Source organism: Mauremys mutica, chromosome 13 (genome assembly GCF_020497125.1).
Source record: "Mauremys mutica isolate MM-2020 ecotype Southern chromosome 13, ASM2049712v1, whole genome shotgun sequence".
In the NCBI taxonomy this organism is placed as follows: Eukaryota; Metazoa; Chordata; order Testudines; family Geoemydidae; genus Mauremys; species Mauremys mutica.
Window position 1 is genome coordinate 45344692 of NC_059084.1, and position 16177 is coordinate 45360868.

Genomic DNA, 16177 nt, shown 5'->3' on the forward strand with positions numbered 1-16177 from the left:
AGATCCCAGAGAGAGAGAGAGAGAGAGAGAGAGAGAGAGAGACGGGCCGTGGTTTATTTCCCGTGGTGTATTTCCCAATGTGAGGGTGGGGGCCGGGCAGTGAGATGAGGCTGGTTTGTGATCATGTCTCTCCAGGACTCATCTCTGCCCCCTTCTCCCTTCTCCTCATTCCATCGTAGCCTCTCCCTCTGCACTGACCCCTCTGCCTCTGTTCTAGCTCCCCTGCTGGCCCCCACACTCTCTCAGGACCCTGGGTACACAGTGTATCTCCCAGGGGAGCGGGTTAACCTCACGTGCTCAGCTCCTGGGCATGAGCTGGCTTCGGGATACAGATTCTTCTATCAAGAAGGGCAGCAGGACCCCAGCGAAGTCCAGCATCCGAGCGAAGGCGCCCGGCTGGAGCTCACAGCTGGGAAGGGAAATAATGGGACATACACCTGTGCGTACTGGAGGTGGGAATCCAATCGAGAGATCTCATCTATGAACAGCGACACCGTCTCCATCACAGTGACAGGTGAGCCCCTGGTTTTCCTGCTGTTTGATGGGAGAGTCTCTGGGGATCTAACGCCCACCATGTGACAGAGCCTCAGGTGCGGTTCTCTAGAGCCGCTCTGGAGCAGTGCCTGGGAGGGCCCCTTCCCTGTGTCAGCCCCGTAGGGTCACAGTCTCACCAAGGGCCATTTGGGTGCAGCACCTCCTGGGACTGAACCTTGGAGCCTTCAGCACCCCTGGGTCACGCCCCGAGCTCCCCGCAGCGCCAGCACCTCATTGCACACCTGAGACAGAGACCTGCACACGCAAAGGGAGCAACGCGCCCCCACCTGCCTTACACTGCAGTGACTCTCAGCTAGCGCGGTAACAGCAGGGGGTTTATTGACTATTTTGGAACCAACCTACAAAGTCCTTAGTTACCATTGAGAACAGGAAGTTACAGCAAAGTCCATCTGGCTCAGTCCGGAGTCCAGAGTCCTCTGGCCCCTCTGTAGCCTCAGTCCCTAAGCGTCTTCTGCTGCTGCAGCCCACACTGAGCAACCCTATCTGGCCCCTCCTCAGTCCTTTGTTCTTGTTACTGGGGAAACCTTGTCACCTGGCCCTTCTGCTTAGCCCTTTGTTCTCCAGCTGGACACACCCCACTGCTGTCCTTGCGGTCCCACAAGTTTACTGGAGAGCTCCCCCATGTATATCTGCCATCAAGTCTGTCACAGGCACTGGGGCACGAGGTGGGACTAGGGTGAGACCCTGTGTTGGGGCCTTGTTCCCCCATCTGCTCTTTCCCTCACTCCCTGGAAGTCTCTTCCCTGCCTCTGTTCCAGACTCCCTGCCAGCTCTCTCTGCCTTCCCCCCACCCCTGGCACACACACACCATGTATCTCCTAGGGGAACTGCTCACTCTCATATGCTCATCTCCCGGGGCCTGTCTGAGGGATGAAATCCAGGTTCTACTGGCACTTGGGTGAAATCCCCATCCCCAATAACTTGGACCAGATGGAAATCAAGGCTGAGCCAGGGCCCTGCTCCTGTGATTACACAATACGCCAGGCTCCAGCAGAGGCCAAATCCATGCTGAGGGACCCTCTCCCAATATCAGTGCAGAATAAGGCCTCTTTCTTTTTCCATTTAGTCCTGGGGCTGACGTACCTGATCTTCTACATCACACACAAGTCACTTGGTATATTGGGTTGCAGGTCAATGCTGCACTGGGTGCAGTGTGGAGGTATCAAGGGCTGCAACCTCCTCTCCTATTGGGTTGCAGTAAGATCCTGGTGTGCAGGGCGGTGCTATGTTGGGGTGCAGTGTAGTATTGGGGTGAGGTGCGATGCTAAGTTGGGGTGCAGGGTCAGCTTGGGGTGCAGTGGAATTGCCGGGGGCAACTATTCCTCCTGTGGGATCCCCCCCTCGCTCCAGTTAGCCAGTAACAACCTTCTCCCCGGCATCTCCACTTCCTGGCTCTCTGAGCCCCTTCTCCTGCAGTGAAATCTCACCCCTTGTCTTTTCCAGACACCCCTGTGGTCCCCACCCTCTCCCTGAGCTCCTATCACCAGCTGTACCTCACCGGGGAGCCTGTTACATTCACGTGTTCATTTCCCCCCCACTGATCACACTGTTACAGGATTCCAGTTCTCCAGAACTGCTGGGGAGAGTATCTCCTCTCGTAACAGTGACATGCACACCCTGAGCTATGTAACGCAGACAGACACCGGATCATACACCTGTGCCTACTAGGTAGGGCCAGCATGTCACAGGATGAAATCTGTGGACTCCCACTGTTTCCATCAATGTGACCTGTGAGCTCTGAGCTATCCCCGGCTTCTCTTGGAGTTTGTACATTCTTGAGCCCCCCCTATCTCCTTTGGGGAATCCAGGACCTGCAGCCAGTAAGATGAATGTTGCATACACAGAGCAGGGCGACAGCAGACACACACACACACACACACACACCTACCTCTCTGCTGAATGCCAGTCCCCAAACCCCTTCCCCCACCTCCAGCTGAGCTGATTTACCCAACATCCCCAGATGGACAGCCCGGGGTAACGAGGCCAATGGGAATGGGGCTGTCAGGGTTGCATCAAAGATTCTCCCAGCCTCAGCTTTCCACCTTCTGCCTAGTTACAGTGAGTAAACCTCAGCTTTACTCCCTGCCTCTAGTCAGGGCCACTCCCCACATCTCAGACACTCTGTGGTGGGCAGGAGGGTCCCACCTGATCAGCAAAGAATGGGCACTGAGAGGGCACCAGAGCTCCAGCCCTGGGGTCCCAGGTGGGCACTGCTCGGGGGAAGCTCACACCGCTGGAGACCTGGCTGGACACTGTCCGAGCCACCCACTGTGAATCTTCATCCCTTCCCAGCTGCCTGGATTCCTCAGTCTATCAGGAGAGGGATTGGTTACTGTCGTGTTACCCTGACCCCCTGCTGGCACCAATACGCCAGGATCCTCTGCTGCCTTCGAGTATCAGAGGGGAAAGTGCTCGGCCTTCGGGGGTGAAAGCACCATAGGATACAAATTCTTCTCTCAGAGCAGGGATTTGGTCTCTGAAGAGGTCCCTGGTCCCAGTGGAGGGACCGGCTGATGCTCACAGCTCAGACAGAGACCACCCGTCCCATACCCCTGCTGTGCACTGGGCAACCCAGTGCAGCCAGTGGATCCTACACAGAGTGTCCCTGCCTCCTGCTGGGAACCATGTGGGCACTGTGCAGGGCTGGGGCTCAGTGAGATACAGGGGAGCAGTGAGAGGAAATGCAGTGGGTGGAAAAACTCCCCCCTCCCTTCCCCAGGTCCACCCTGGCCTCCTCATTTCAGCTGTGGTGTATTTCCCAGCGTGGGGGGTGGGAGCCAGGCAGTGAGATGAGCTGGTTTGTGATTATGTCTCTCCAGGACTCATCTCTGCCCTTTTCTCCCTTCTCCTCATTCCATCGTGGCCTCTCCGTCCACACTGACCCCTCTGCCTCTGTTCTAGCTCCCCCGCCGGCCCCCACGCTCTCTCAGGACCCCGGGTACACAGTGTATCTCCCAGGGGAGCGGGTCACCCTCACGTGCTCGGCTCCTGGGACTGAGCTGGCTTCGGGATACAGATTCTTCTATCAAGAAGGACAGCAGGACCCCAGCATAGTCCAACCCCCGAATGAAGGTGCCCAGCTGGAGCTCACAGCAAAGAAGGGAAAGTCTGGGACATACACCTGTGTGTACTGGAGGCGGGAATCCAATCGTGTTATCTCATCCAAGAACAGCAACTCCGTCTCCATCACAGTGACAGGTGAGCCCCTGGTTTTCCTGCTGTTTAATGGGAGAGTCTCTAGGGATCTGATGCCCACCTGGTGACAGAGCCTCAGGTACGGTTCTCTAGAGCCGCTCTGGAGCAGTGCCTGGGAGGGCCCCTTCCCTGTGTCAGCCCCGTAGGGTCACAGTCTCACCAGGGGCCATTTGGCTGCAACAGCTCCTGGGACTGAACCTTGGAGCCTTCACCACCCCTTGGTCACGCCCCGAGCTCCCCGCAGCACCACCACCTCATTGCACACCACAGAGACCTGCACACGCAAAGGGAGCAACGCGCCCCCACCTGCCTTACACTGCAGTGACTCTCAGCTAGTGCGGTAACAGCAAGAGGTTTATTGGCTATTTCAGAACCAGCCTAGAAAGTCCTTAGTTACCGTAGAGAACAGGAAGTTAGAGCAAAGTCCATCTGGGTCAGTCCAGAGTCCAGAGTCCTCTGGCCCCTCTGTAAACCCAGTCCCTGAGCATCTTCTGCTGCCAGCAGCCCACACTGAGCAACCCCACTTGGCCCCTACTCAGCCCTTTGTTCTTGTTACTGGGGAAACCTTGTCACCTGACCCGTCACCTTAGCCCTTTGTTCTCCAGCTGGACACACCCCACTCCCGTCCTGCAGGGCAGGGGGCATCCATGATCATTAGTGGCTGGGCATCCAATGTCCGGGAAATTGGAGTGGCCATTGCCTTCTTGGGCTTTTCATGGGCATGGGGCTCTAGGCCACTAGACATCAGCCACACTCGATATCTGGGTCTCTGCAAAGGGGAAACAATCTTTTCCCACCAGCTCGTTAGCCATGCAGCACATAGGGGAAACTGAGGCATGCACCCTGTTAATAGAAAATTGCCATATGGTCACATATCCCAATACTTCAGCTTTACTCCCTGCCTCTAGTCAGGGCCACTCCCCCCATCTCACACACTCTGTGGTGGGCACGGGGTTCCCACCTGACTGCAAAGAATGGGCACTGAGAGGGCACCGCTGTGGGGTAGCTCCAGCCCTGGGGTCCCAGGTGGGCACTGCTCGGGGGAAGCTCACACCGCTGGAGACCTGGCTGGGCACTGTCAGGGCCACCCACTGTGAATCTTCATCCCTGCAGCTGCCTGGATTCCTCAGTGATGAGGAGAGGGATTGGTTATGATCATATTACCCTGATCCTCTGCTGGCACCAGTACACCAGGATCCTCTGCTGCCTTCGTGTATCAGAGGGGAAGGTGCGACACTGGGGTGCTCGGCATTCGGGGGTGAAAGCACCAGAGGATACAAATTATTTTGTCAAAGCAGGGAATTGGTCTCTGAAGAGGTCCCTGGTCCCAGTGGAGTGACCGGCTGATGCTCACAGCTGCGACAGAGACACCCATCCTGTGCCCCTGCTGTGCACTGGGCATCCCAGTCCAGCCAGGGGATCCCACCCAGAGTGTCCCTTCCTCCTGCTGGGAACCATGTGGGCACAGTGCAGGGCTGGGGATCAGTGAGATACAAGGGAGCAGTGAAAGGAAAAACAGTCTGTCCAGGACTCATGTCTGCCCCCTTCTCCTCATTCCATCGTGGCCTCTCCCTCCGCACTGACCCCTCTGCCTCTGTTCTAGCTCCCTCGCCGGCCCCAAGGCTCTCTCAGGACCCCAGGTACACAGTGTATCTCCCAGTGGAGCGGGTCACCCTCACGTGCTCGGCTCCTGGGAGTGAGAAGGTTTCAGGATACAGATTCTTCTATCAAGGGCAGCAGGACCCCAGCGAAGTCCAACCCCTGAATGAAGGTGCCCAGCTGGAGCTCACAGCTGGGAAGGGAAATGCTGGGACATACACCTGTGCGTACTGGAGGCGGGAATCCCATCGAGAGATCTCTTCTATAAACAGCAGCTCTGTCTTCATCACAGTGACAGGTGAGCCCCTGGTTTTCCTGCTGTTTGATGGAAGAGTCTCTAGGGATCTGACACCCACCCTGTGACAGAGCCTCAGGTGCGATTCTCAAGAGCCGCTCTGGAGCAGTGCCTGGGAGGGCCCCTTCCCTGTGTCACCCCCGTAGGGTCACAGTCTCACCAGGGGCCATTTGTCAGCAGCGCCTCCTGGGACTGAACCTTGGAGCCTTCACCACCCCTGGGTCACGCCTCAAGCTCCCTGCAGCGACAGCACCCCATTGCACACCTGAGACAGAGACCTGCACACGCAAAGGGAGCATCGCGCCCCCACCTTCCTTACACTGCAGTGACTCTCAGCTAGCGCAGTAACAGCAGGAGGTTTATTGGCTATTTCGGAACCAACCTAGAAAGTCCTTAGAAACCGTCGAGAACAGGAAGTTACAGCAAAGTCCATCTGGCTCAGTCCGGACTCCAGAGTCCTCTGGCCCCTCCGGAGTCCTAGTCCCTGAGCGTCTTCTGCTGCCAGCAGCCCACACTGAGCAACCCCACCTGGCCCCTCCTCAGCACTTTGTTCTTGTTACCGGGGAAACCTTGTCACCTGACCCTTCTCCTTAGCCCTTTGTTCTCCAGCTGGTCACACTCCACTGCCATCCTTCAGGGGTGGGGGCATCCATGGTCATTAGCTGCTAGGCATCAAATGTCCGGGAAATTGGAGTGGCCATTGTCTTCCTGGACTCTTCATGGGCATGGGCCTCAGGCCCCCAGCCACTAGGCATCAGCCACACCCGATATCTGGGTCTCTGCAAAGAGGAAACAATCTTTCCCCACCACCTTGTTAGCCAGTCAGCACATAGGGGAAACTGAGGCATGAACCCTGTTAATAGAAAATTGACATATGGTCACACCCCCAACAGCTCAACTTTACTCCCTGCCTCTAGTCAGGGCCACTCCCCACACCTTAGACACTCTGTGGTGGGCAGGGGGGGTCCCACCTGACTGCAAAGAATGGGCACTGAGAGGGCACCGCTCTGGGGTAGCTCCAGCCCTGGGGTCCCAGGTGGGCACTGCTCGGGGGCAGCTCACACCGCTGGAGACCTGACTGGGCACTGTCCGGGCCACCCACTGTGAATCTTCATTCCTGCAGCTGCCTGGATTCCTCAGGGATGATTTCTATCAGGAGAGGGATTGGTTACTGTCGTGTTACCCTGACCCCCTGCTGGCACCAATACGCCAGGATCCTCTACTGCCTTCGTGTATCAGAGGAAGGTGCTACCCTGGGGTGCTCAGCATTCGGGGGTGAAAGCACCATAGGATGCAATTTTTTCTCTCAAAGCAGGGATTTGGTCGCTGAAGAGGTCCCTGGTCCTAGTGGAGTGACTGGCTGATTTGCAAGGCTAAGATAGAGACACCCGTCCTGTACCCCTGCTGTGCACTAGCCAACCCAGCCCTGCCAGCGGATCCCACACAGAGTGTCCCTGCCTCCTGCTGGGAACCATGTGGGCACAGTGCAGGGTTGGGGCTCAGTGGGATACAGGGGAGCATTGAGAGGAAAAACTCCCCCCTCCCTTCCCCACACCCACCCTGGCTTCCTCATTTCTGTGCAGTACTTTCTAGCTACTGCTTGGCAGGTCTGATGGTCGCTTTCCTGCCTCTGCCCCTAAAATGGAGAACGTGGGGTGAATACCCTGATGGGAATGGGGGGTCTTGGGGTTGGACCATTTGCATCAGCAACACTTCCCCCCTCCAACGCTGTTTCTGCACCCCACTTCCCCAGCATGGAGAGTGTGGGGTAGGGAGAGCCCAGCCCCACAACTCTCTGGGGTGAGCGTGTTATTGGCTGAGACTCCAACACCCACTGGGCAGGAGTGGAGAGTCCAGCAGGGACCAGAGGCTGCTCATTTCTTGGTGGGATCCCATCCCAATTGCCCCCTTCCCGCTTCCGTCTAGGTGGGTGGGGGTTGGAGCTAGACAGTGGGAGAGGATCCCGCCATGCTGTGCTGGGCCCAGCAGGTACTGGGGAGGGGGCGCTGTTCCCACTGGTTTACTGGAGATCTTATGTATATTTGCCATCAAGTCTGTCACAGACACTGGGGCACGAGACAGGGTGGTGGGACTAGGGTGAGACCCTGTGTTGGGGCCTGTTTCCCCTGTCTGCTCTTCCCCTCACTCCCTGGAAGTCTCTACCCTGCCTCTGTTCCAGACTCCCTGCCGGCCCCCAGGCTCGCTCTGTGCCGTGCCGTCCCCCTCCACACACACTATGTATCTTAGGGTCACGACAGCAAATATGAACAATCGGGACAGGGCGGGGAGTAATAGGAGCCTATATAAGAAAAAGACCGAAAAAACAGGACTGTCCCTATGAAATCGGGACATCTGGTCACCCTAATGTATCTCCAGGGGAACCGCACGTTCATCTGCTCAGCTCCCGGTGCTGTTTGAGGGATGAAATTCAGGTTCTACCAGCACTTGGGTGAAATCCCCAACCCCAATAACCGGGACCAGATGGAAATCAAGGCTGAGCCAGGGCCCTACTCCTGTAACCTCACAATACACCAGGCTCCAGCAGAGCCATATCCATGCGGAGTGACCCTCTCTCAATATCCGTGCTGAGTGAGGCCTCTTTCTCTCTGTGTTTAGCCCTGGGCCCGACCTGCCTGATCTCCTACATCACACACAAGTCACACGGTACATTGGGTGGCAGGTCAATGCTGCACTGGGTGCAGTGTGGAGGTATCTAGGGCTGCAAGCTCCTCTCCTATTGGGTTGCAGTAAGATCCTGGGGTGCGGTGTGGTGCTATGTCAGGGTGCAGTGTTATACTGTGGAAAGGTTTGATGCTAGATTGGGATTCAGAGTAAGACTGGGGTGCAGTGGAATTGCCGGGGACAACTATTCCTCCTGTGGGATCCCCCCCTCGCTCCAGTTAGCCAGTAACAACCTTCTCCCCGGCATCTCCCCCTCCTGGCTCTCTGAGCCCCTCATCCTGCAGTGAAATCTCACCTGTTGTCTTTTCCAGACACCCCAGCGCCCCCCACACTCTCCCTGAGCCCCCCACACCAGCTGTACCTCACCAGGGAGTCTGTTCGGCTCACGTGTTTGGCTCCCCCAGTGATCACACTGCTACAGGATTCCAGTTCTCCAGAGCTGCTGGAAAGATTATCTCCTCCAGTAACAGTGACAGGCACACCCTGAGCTATGTAACGCAGACAGACACAGGATCATACACCTGTGTGTACTGGGTAGAGCTGTCAGGTCGCAGGATGAAATCTGCGGAGAGTCCCACTGTCTCCATCTCTGTGACAGGTGAGTTCTGGGCTGTCTCGGCTTCCCTTGGAGTATCTGCATTTTGGAGACACCCCATTTCCTTTGCAGAATCCAGGACTTGTGGCCGATGTGATGAATGTTGCACACACAGAGCAGGACTCATTCCCTGCAGCAGGGAGAAGCAGGGAGCACCCACCCCTACCCACACACACACACACACACACACACACACACACACACACACACACACAGCTCTTTGCTGAATCCCAGTCCCCACAAACTCCATCCCCCCTCCCCCCACCAGCTGAGCTCCCTTCCACAACATCCCCGGATGGACAGCATGGGGTGACACAGACGATGGGAGTGGGGCTGTCGGGCTTACATCAATGATCCCCCCAGCCTCAGCTTTCCACCTTCTGCCCAGTTCCATCTGGAGAGAGAATGTGGAGATCTTGATGGATGCACAAAGACAATCATAGGCCCTCCCCATCCCTGCTCCTCAGCCACTTCTCCCTGGCAAAATCTACACCAGGGTTATTTCCTAGAGCAGCCGGGAGCTGGTCACCCACCCAGACACCGCAGCGATCGGCATCCCAGAAACCCCAGCGGTGGCAGACTGGATGTGTGGTTTAGACACTGAACTGGGTCTCAGCGGCTCTGGGTCCGATTTATACTGCTAGGTAGTGCCAGGACAGACATTATGGGAAGCCCTGAGCCAGATGTGCCTTGACAATTCGACAGTGTGCTGGGACTTGGAGAGGGTCCAGTTCCCAGCCCTGCCACAGACTCTCCCCGTGACCTTGGACCACTCACTTCCCTTGGGGATCTCCAATTAGATTAAGGGTGTTTGGTGCCAAAATCCCACTGGAATTTGATGGCGGCCTAACTCCTTTAAGCTCCTGATGAAATCTGGGCCTCAGTTTCCCCCATTAGAATGGGGATAATTCCTCCTCCTGGCCTTTCAGGGGTGGGGTGATGGCACATGCCTGGATGTCCATGGCATACAAAGATGCCAGGGTGAGAGGAACCATCTTACCTCTGGATTTGGTCCTGGGGTGACCGCTGCTGGAATCCTGTGTCCAGTTCTGGTCTCCACCATTCAGGGATGGAGATGAATTGGAGAGGGGGCAGGGCAGGGTTAGGGATATGATTAAACAGCTGCAAAACCTGCCTAAGAGTGAGATACTCCAGGAGCTCGAGCTGATTGGTGTAACAACGAAAAGGTTCTTATCTGGGGAACAGAAATTTGATAATCAACGGCTCTTCAATTGAACAGACAAAGATCAAACACAACCCAAAGGCTGGGACCTGGAGCTAGACAAACGCAGACTGGCAATGAGGCTCAGCTATTAACAGTGAGGGGAATTCACCACTGGGACAATTCCCCAGGAGTCATGGTGGATTCTCCGTTGCTGGTGATTTCTGAACCAAGCCTGAATGTTTCTCTCAGAGATCTGCTCTGGGTCACAGAGGAATCAGTTCAGGGAAGTCCTAGGGCCTGGGTGAGACAGGAGGTCGGACTCCATGATCACAATGGTCCCTTCTGGCCTTGGGATCTATAAAAGGATCTCAAAGTGGGGGAAGAGAGAAACGGGCCGTGGTTTATTTCCCAGGGTGGAGGGTGGGGGCCGGGCAGTGAGATGAGGCTGGTTTGTGATCATGTCTGTCCAGGACTCATCTCTGCCCCCTTCTCCCTTCTCCTCATTCCATCATGGCCTCTCCCTCTGCACTGACCCCTGTGCCTCTGTTCTAGATCCCCCGCCGGCCCCCAGGCTCTCTCAGGACCCCGGGTACACAGTGTATCTCCCAGGGGAGCGGGTTAACCTCACGTGCTCGGCTCCTGGGCGTGAGCTGGCTTCGGGATACAGATTCTTCTATCAAAAATGGCAATGGGGCTCCGACATAGTCCAACAATCAAATACAAGACACTGGCTGGAGCTCACAGCTGGGAAGGGAAATGCTGGGACATACACCTGTGCGTACTGGAGGTGGGAATCCAATCGAGAGATCTCATCTAGGAACAGCGACTCCGTCTCCATCACAATGACAAGTGAGCTCCTGCTTTTCCTGCTGTTTGATGGGAGAGTTTCTAGGGATCTGACGCCCATCCCAGCTTCACCCCCTGTCTCTGGTCAGCCCCACTCCACACATCTCAGCAACTCTGTAGTGGGCTTAGGGTGCCAGCTGATCAGCAAAGCCTGGGCAATTACAGGGCACTACTGCACGGAAGCTCACAGCACTGGGACCCTGCCTGGGCACTCTCAGCGGCACCCATTGTGAATCTTTAGTCCTGCAGGCTGCAGCTGCCTGGACTCCTCTGTCATGATTTCTGTCGGGAGAAGGATTGGTTACTATTACATAACCCCAGTCTCCTGCCAGCACCAGTACGGCAGAATTCCCTACTGCCCATGGAGTCAATGGGGCATATTCCCAGCTGGGGTCACTGGGCCCTAGTTCCACTGGAGTCAATGGAGCAGACTCCAACTGGCGGGTGTGATGCTCCTGGCGGTGGGGTATCCATGGCTGTGAGGCACGTCGCTACCACCCATCTCCATAGCACTGACAGGTGAGACCCCCTGTGTCCTGCTGTTAATGGCCCCCTGGTGGGGTATCTCTCTTCCTTGCACAGGGTGAGACACATCCCAGTCCCTCAGCTCCAGACAGAGCCATGCCACCCACTGGGTCAATGTCACTCCCTGGTTCTCTGGCTCTTCTGGTGGGTTTTGGGGGACTGTTGGTGCAAATTTGGGTTTTGAAAACTTGGGGATGTTTAAGGAAACAAACCCCAAATCTCACCCCATCTGTGGCAGGGGTCAGGCCCTGGTGTCAGACAGGCTGTGGGGAGGTCGGGCGCCCCAGCAGTAGGGAGAGGCTCCCCGCTGATCAGTAAAGTTCGGCACTGAGAGGGCACTGCTGTGGAGGAGCTCGCTGCACTGTCGTCCCAGCTGACAAGGCAACCAGTTCTAAGGTCCCAGCCTTTCCTCTTTATTCATGATTATTATCACAAGCGGGAGCAGTTACTGATGTTACCCCAACTCCCTGGCAGCGCCAATGCCCTCAGGATCCCCTGCTGCCCATGTGTATGGGAGGAGAAGGTGCTACCCACAGGTGCTCAGCACCCAGGGGGAAAGTGCCATCAATACAAAGTCTTCTCTCAAAGTAGGGATTGGGTCTCTAAAAAGATCTCTGGTCCCCAGTGGAGTGACTGGCTCATGCTCACAGCTGAGACAGAGACCACCTGTCCCTTAAAGCAGTCCCACCAGGGGATCCCACACAGAAAGGCCCTGTCTCCTGCTGTGTTCCATACGGGCACAGTGCAGCGTTGGGGATCAGTGAGGTACAGGGGTGCAGGGAGTTTCCCATGGAGAAGTTTCCCTCCCCCCTTATTCCTGAGATGAATATAACCTGGTAACATCTGTCCCTCACCTCCCAGGCCTTCCAGTGATCCCTGCCAGGTGTGACCTTCTTCGATATCTAAAGCTGACTCCTGTTTTCCAGACCCTGGTGTGGCTCCATCCCTCTCCCTGAGCCCTGAGCACACCAAATAACTCCCCGGAGACCCTGTTCCCGTCACATGCTGGGCTGCCCCTGGTGTCCACTAAATTGCAGGATCCAGTTCGACATGGTGGGCAGATGGAGCATCTCAGCTGGGGGCTCATCCAGGGGCAGCTTCATTCACCCCTAGAGCATCACAGAGCCAGGGGCTCTGGGCCATGCACCTGTCTGCACCAGATAGGCCCATCCGGCCGGGAGATCCCAGCTGGGAAGTGCCAGCCCCTCTACACCAGCCTGGACACAGGCCTGGGTATCCAACATGGCCGCCTTATACCTCTACCCTCTGGGACGGTAGAATCCCAGCAGGGCCACCCAGCTCTCAGTCTGCCCGGAGGGGGCGGGATCTCCAGACAACCTGAGCCCTCCCTATCTGCCAAGGGCTCCATAAATGCAAGGGGCTGAGACATTAGTAATGGAGAAGTGACAGGAAAGGAGTCACATCCTGGCCACCTTCTGATCCCCACATCCCAGCCCCATATTGTATCTGAAGGAAGCCGTCCCCACCCCATAGCCCAGCTCTCACTTATTTCAGTGGGGAGCACCTCAGGATCCTGAGGTGAAGCAAGAGGCTCTGGACAGAGGACACAGGTCAGCTCTGAATAAATTGAATTCTGGGCACCATCTTCACATTCCTCACTGCCATGTCCCAGCTGACCCCTCCCTTTTGCTGCTCCCCACAGATCCCCCTCCACAGCCAGTGCTGGAGCTGGATCCCCCTTCTGGAGTGGTGAGTGAAGGACTCTCCCTGCTCATCACCTGTGCAGTCTCCAGAGATGCCAGCGAGGGGAGATTTCACTTCTACAAGGATGGAGTCAAGATCGTCCCTGGGGACATGGGGTCTGAGATCAGCACCACAGAGCCTGGCACCGGCTCAATGAATGTCTCTGTGCTCAGCATCCCACAGGCCGGTCCCAACAACACCGGGGAATTCACCTGTGGGTACGAGAAGAACGTGAGCGGGAGGTGGATCCCATCCCCCAGGAGCCGGGCTGTGAACGTCACTGTCAATGTCACCGGGACAGGTGAGACTTCCCTAATTTCTTAATTCACCTCCCTGTGTTGCTCCTGTTCGAGGAGAACCATCCCCAGGAGCTCTCCTAAGAAAGGGAGGTCGGATGCGGTGACAGATGTCACATGGGGATAGAAAATAAAGGAGAGATGAAAATCCTCCTTCTCCCCCCAGGTCCTTTCTATCTTCCATGGCCCAAGTATCTGAGCCCCTCACAATGTTGTTAATAGATTTAGCCCAGAGGCGGGCAAACTATAGTGGGCCCACGGGACCCTCCTGTCTGGCCCCTGAGCTCCTGGCCTGGGAGGCTACCCCAAGCCCCTCCCCTGCTGTTCCCCCTCCCCAGCAGCCTCAGCTCACTTGCCGGCGCAATGCTCTTGGTGGTGGGGCTGTGAGCTCCTGGGGCAGCGCAGCTGCAGAGCCAGCCTGACCCGGTCTCTGTGCTCTGCGGTAAGGGGGCAGGGGGCAGGGAACAGGAGGGGTTGGATAGAGGGCAGGGGAGTTTGGGGGAGTGGTCAGGGGAAAGGGGTGTGGATAGGGGTCGGGGCAGTCAGAGGGTGGGGAACAGGGGGTTGAATGGGGCAGAGGTCCTGGGGGGGGCAGTCAGGAAAGAGAGGAGGTTGAATGGGGTGGCAGGGGGCAGTCAGGGGAAGGGGTTCCGGGGTTGGTCAGGGGACAGGGAGAAGGGGTGGTTGGATGGGGAAGGAGTCCTGGGGGGGCATCAAGAATGAGAGGAGGGGTTGGAGGGGGTGGTGGGGGGCAGTCAGGGGCAGGGGTTCTGGGGGTGGTCAGGGGATGGGGGGGTGGATGGGGCAGAGGTCCTGGGAGGGCTGTCAGGGAACAGGGGGGTTGGATGAGGCAGGAGTCCCAGGGGACGGATAGGGGGTGGGGGCTGGGCCATGACCCCCACCCCTAACCAGCCCTCCATAAAATTTCTGAAACCTGATGCGGCCCTCAGGCCAAAAGGTTTGCCTGCCCCTGATTTAGCCCTTCGGTGCCCATTTTAGAGACGGGGAATGGAGGCAAGGAGAGGGTAAGTCCCACAAGGGTCCTGCTGGAGAACAGGGAATTGAACCCCAATATCCAATACCCAACGCTAACCCCATAACCACTGAACCATCCTTCCCCTCTTTGGAATGAGGCTATCACCGACTGAACGGGACACAGTGAACAGTGTCAGAAAGCCCTTGCACCAAAATCTGATTCCTCTGTGGGTTTCAGAACTTTTCTCAGGGCTGTCTGGCTGTGCTCATGCCCCTTCCCTCTCTTTTTTTATTCTGCTGCGTGAACAGCCTCACACTATACCCGTGATGTTCTGCTGACAACAGGTGGCATCTTGTTTCTGGTTGGAGCCATTGCTGCTCTCATCTGTTACTGCAGGAGGAAGAAAAGAGGTGAGTGAAAGGGGGAGATGCACCGTGATCGCCCATCTGCTCGCTTGATATGGTCTAGACAATAACTATTCTGCAGTGATCAGGGTAAATAGTTTTAAACCATTAACAACCACAAAGCAGCGTGCCATGGTGCGGGCATGGAAACCAAATCTAAAATATGCCTGGCAAATGAGGTACGAACCTTTCAATGAGAAGGCCGTGTTTAAAAAGAAGATAGAGATGTAAAAATATTTATGGGTTTTCAAATGTATCTTAGTACGTATTTATTTTAATAACACATGTTGTCAAATAACCAACTCGGCTGAAGCTTGATTTAAGACAGTCAATCAATCCTTAATACAGCGCTCTATAGAGAAAAGAAAGGAAAACGAACAAACCCTCTGAGCCTGGAGAAGTGTTGGCAGCTTACTTCACTTCTAACTCACTCCCCCAAATTCACACCTTACATACCGGTTTAAAACAAAGAAAATCCTTTCTTGTGTTTTGATTTCGTTTTAATTAATAAGCCAGTGACACCTGTGACTAGTTTATCACTACTGGGACTGTCTATCACCACAATTAGCTATTAATGACTTGGACAGTAATCAATACATTATTTAATGGTTTGCAGTTATACTGATTATAGAATACATGTGTTGTCACAAATATTCCCTGTAAATGTTGGTAACTACTACTGTTTTATTAACCACAGTGAGCATTTCTAAGCATCCCTTATAAACTACACCAGTTAGTCTATTGCAATGACATGTCATTTACTAGCAGTTGCTTTCTGGATATCTGGGTAGGTCAAAAAGGTTAGGGGAAAAGTAGAGTGGATAACAGTCTGAGTACAGACTGACTAAATTATAGACATTCTTTAGTCTAAAACAAAACACTCTTTGGTAGTAGAGTTTAGCTAAAAGGATTCCAAGCTTTTGGGCCTAGGAATAACAAGAGTTGTATATACAAAAGAGAACCATAAAAGATTAATACTAATAGTAACATAAAGAAACAGGTAAAGAAACAGGCTTTTGGGAGGCAGTAATCTGTGTTTTCAATCAGCAGATTTTCAGTGCATTCAAAATAGTTGAAAACCATTAACAGGTTTTGTGCTGGGGACTGAGGGATTTGTTTAGTGGTTAGGGTTAGGGTTAGGGTTAAGGTTAAGGAGAGGGTAAAGTATAGAACTAGTTGTGACTGGGGCTCCAGAGGGGCCACACTGAGATTGCTCAATCAGGGCAAACGGCAAACAACGGGGCAGATGATCCCCCAAACTGATGGTTATTCTAATACTTAGATTTACCAAGCTAGCAACGAAACAGCTTCCACGATACCTGACTGGTTACCCAGAAGTG

The 16177-nt window shown here is 55.2% G+C and overlaps 1 protein-coding gene across 1 annotated transcript in view; it reads left to right on the forward strand.

Moving 5' to 3' along the window:
- The window catches only part of LOC123347296, a 76465-nt gene that overhangs the window by 56058 nt on the left and 4230 nt on the right, over positions 1 to 16177 (forward strand). The window contains exon 2 of the transcript XR_006573098.1: positions 14742 to 14843. The gene's annotated coding sequence lies outside the window, so the exon portion shown is untranslated. The remainder of the gene's footprint in view (positions 1 to 14741; positions 14844 to 16177) is intronic.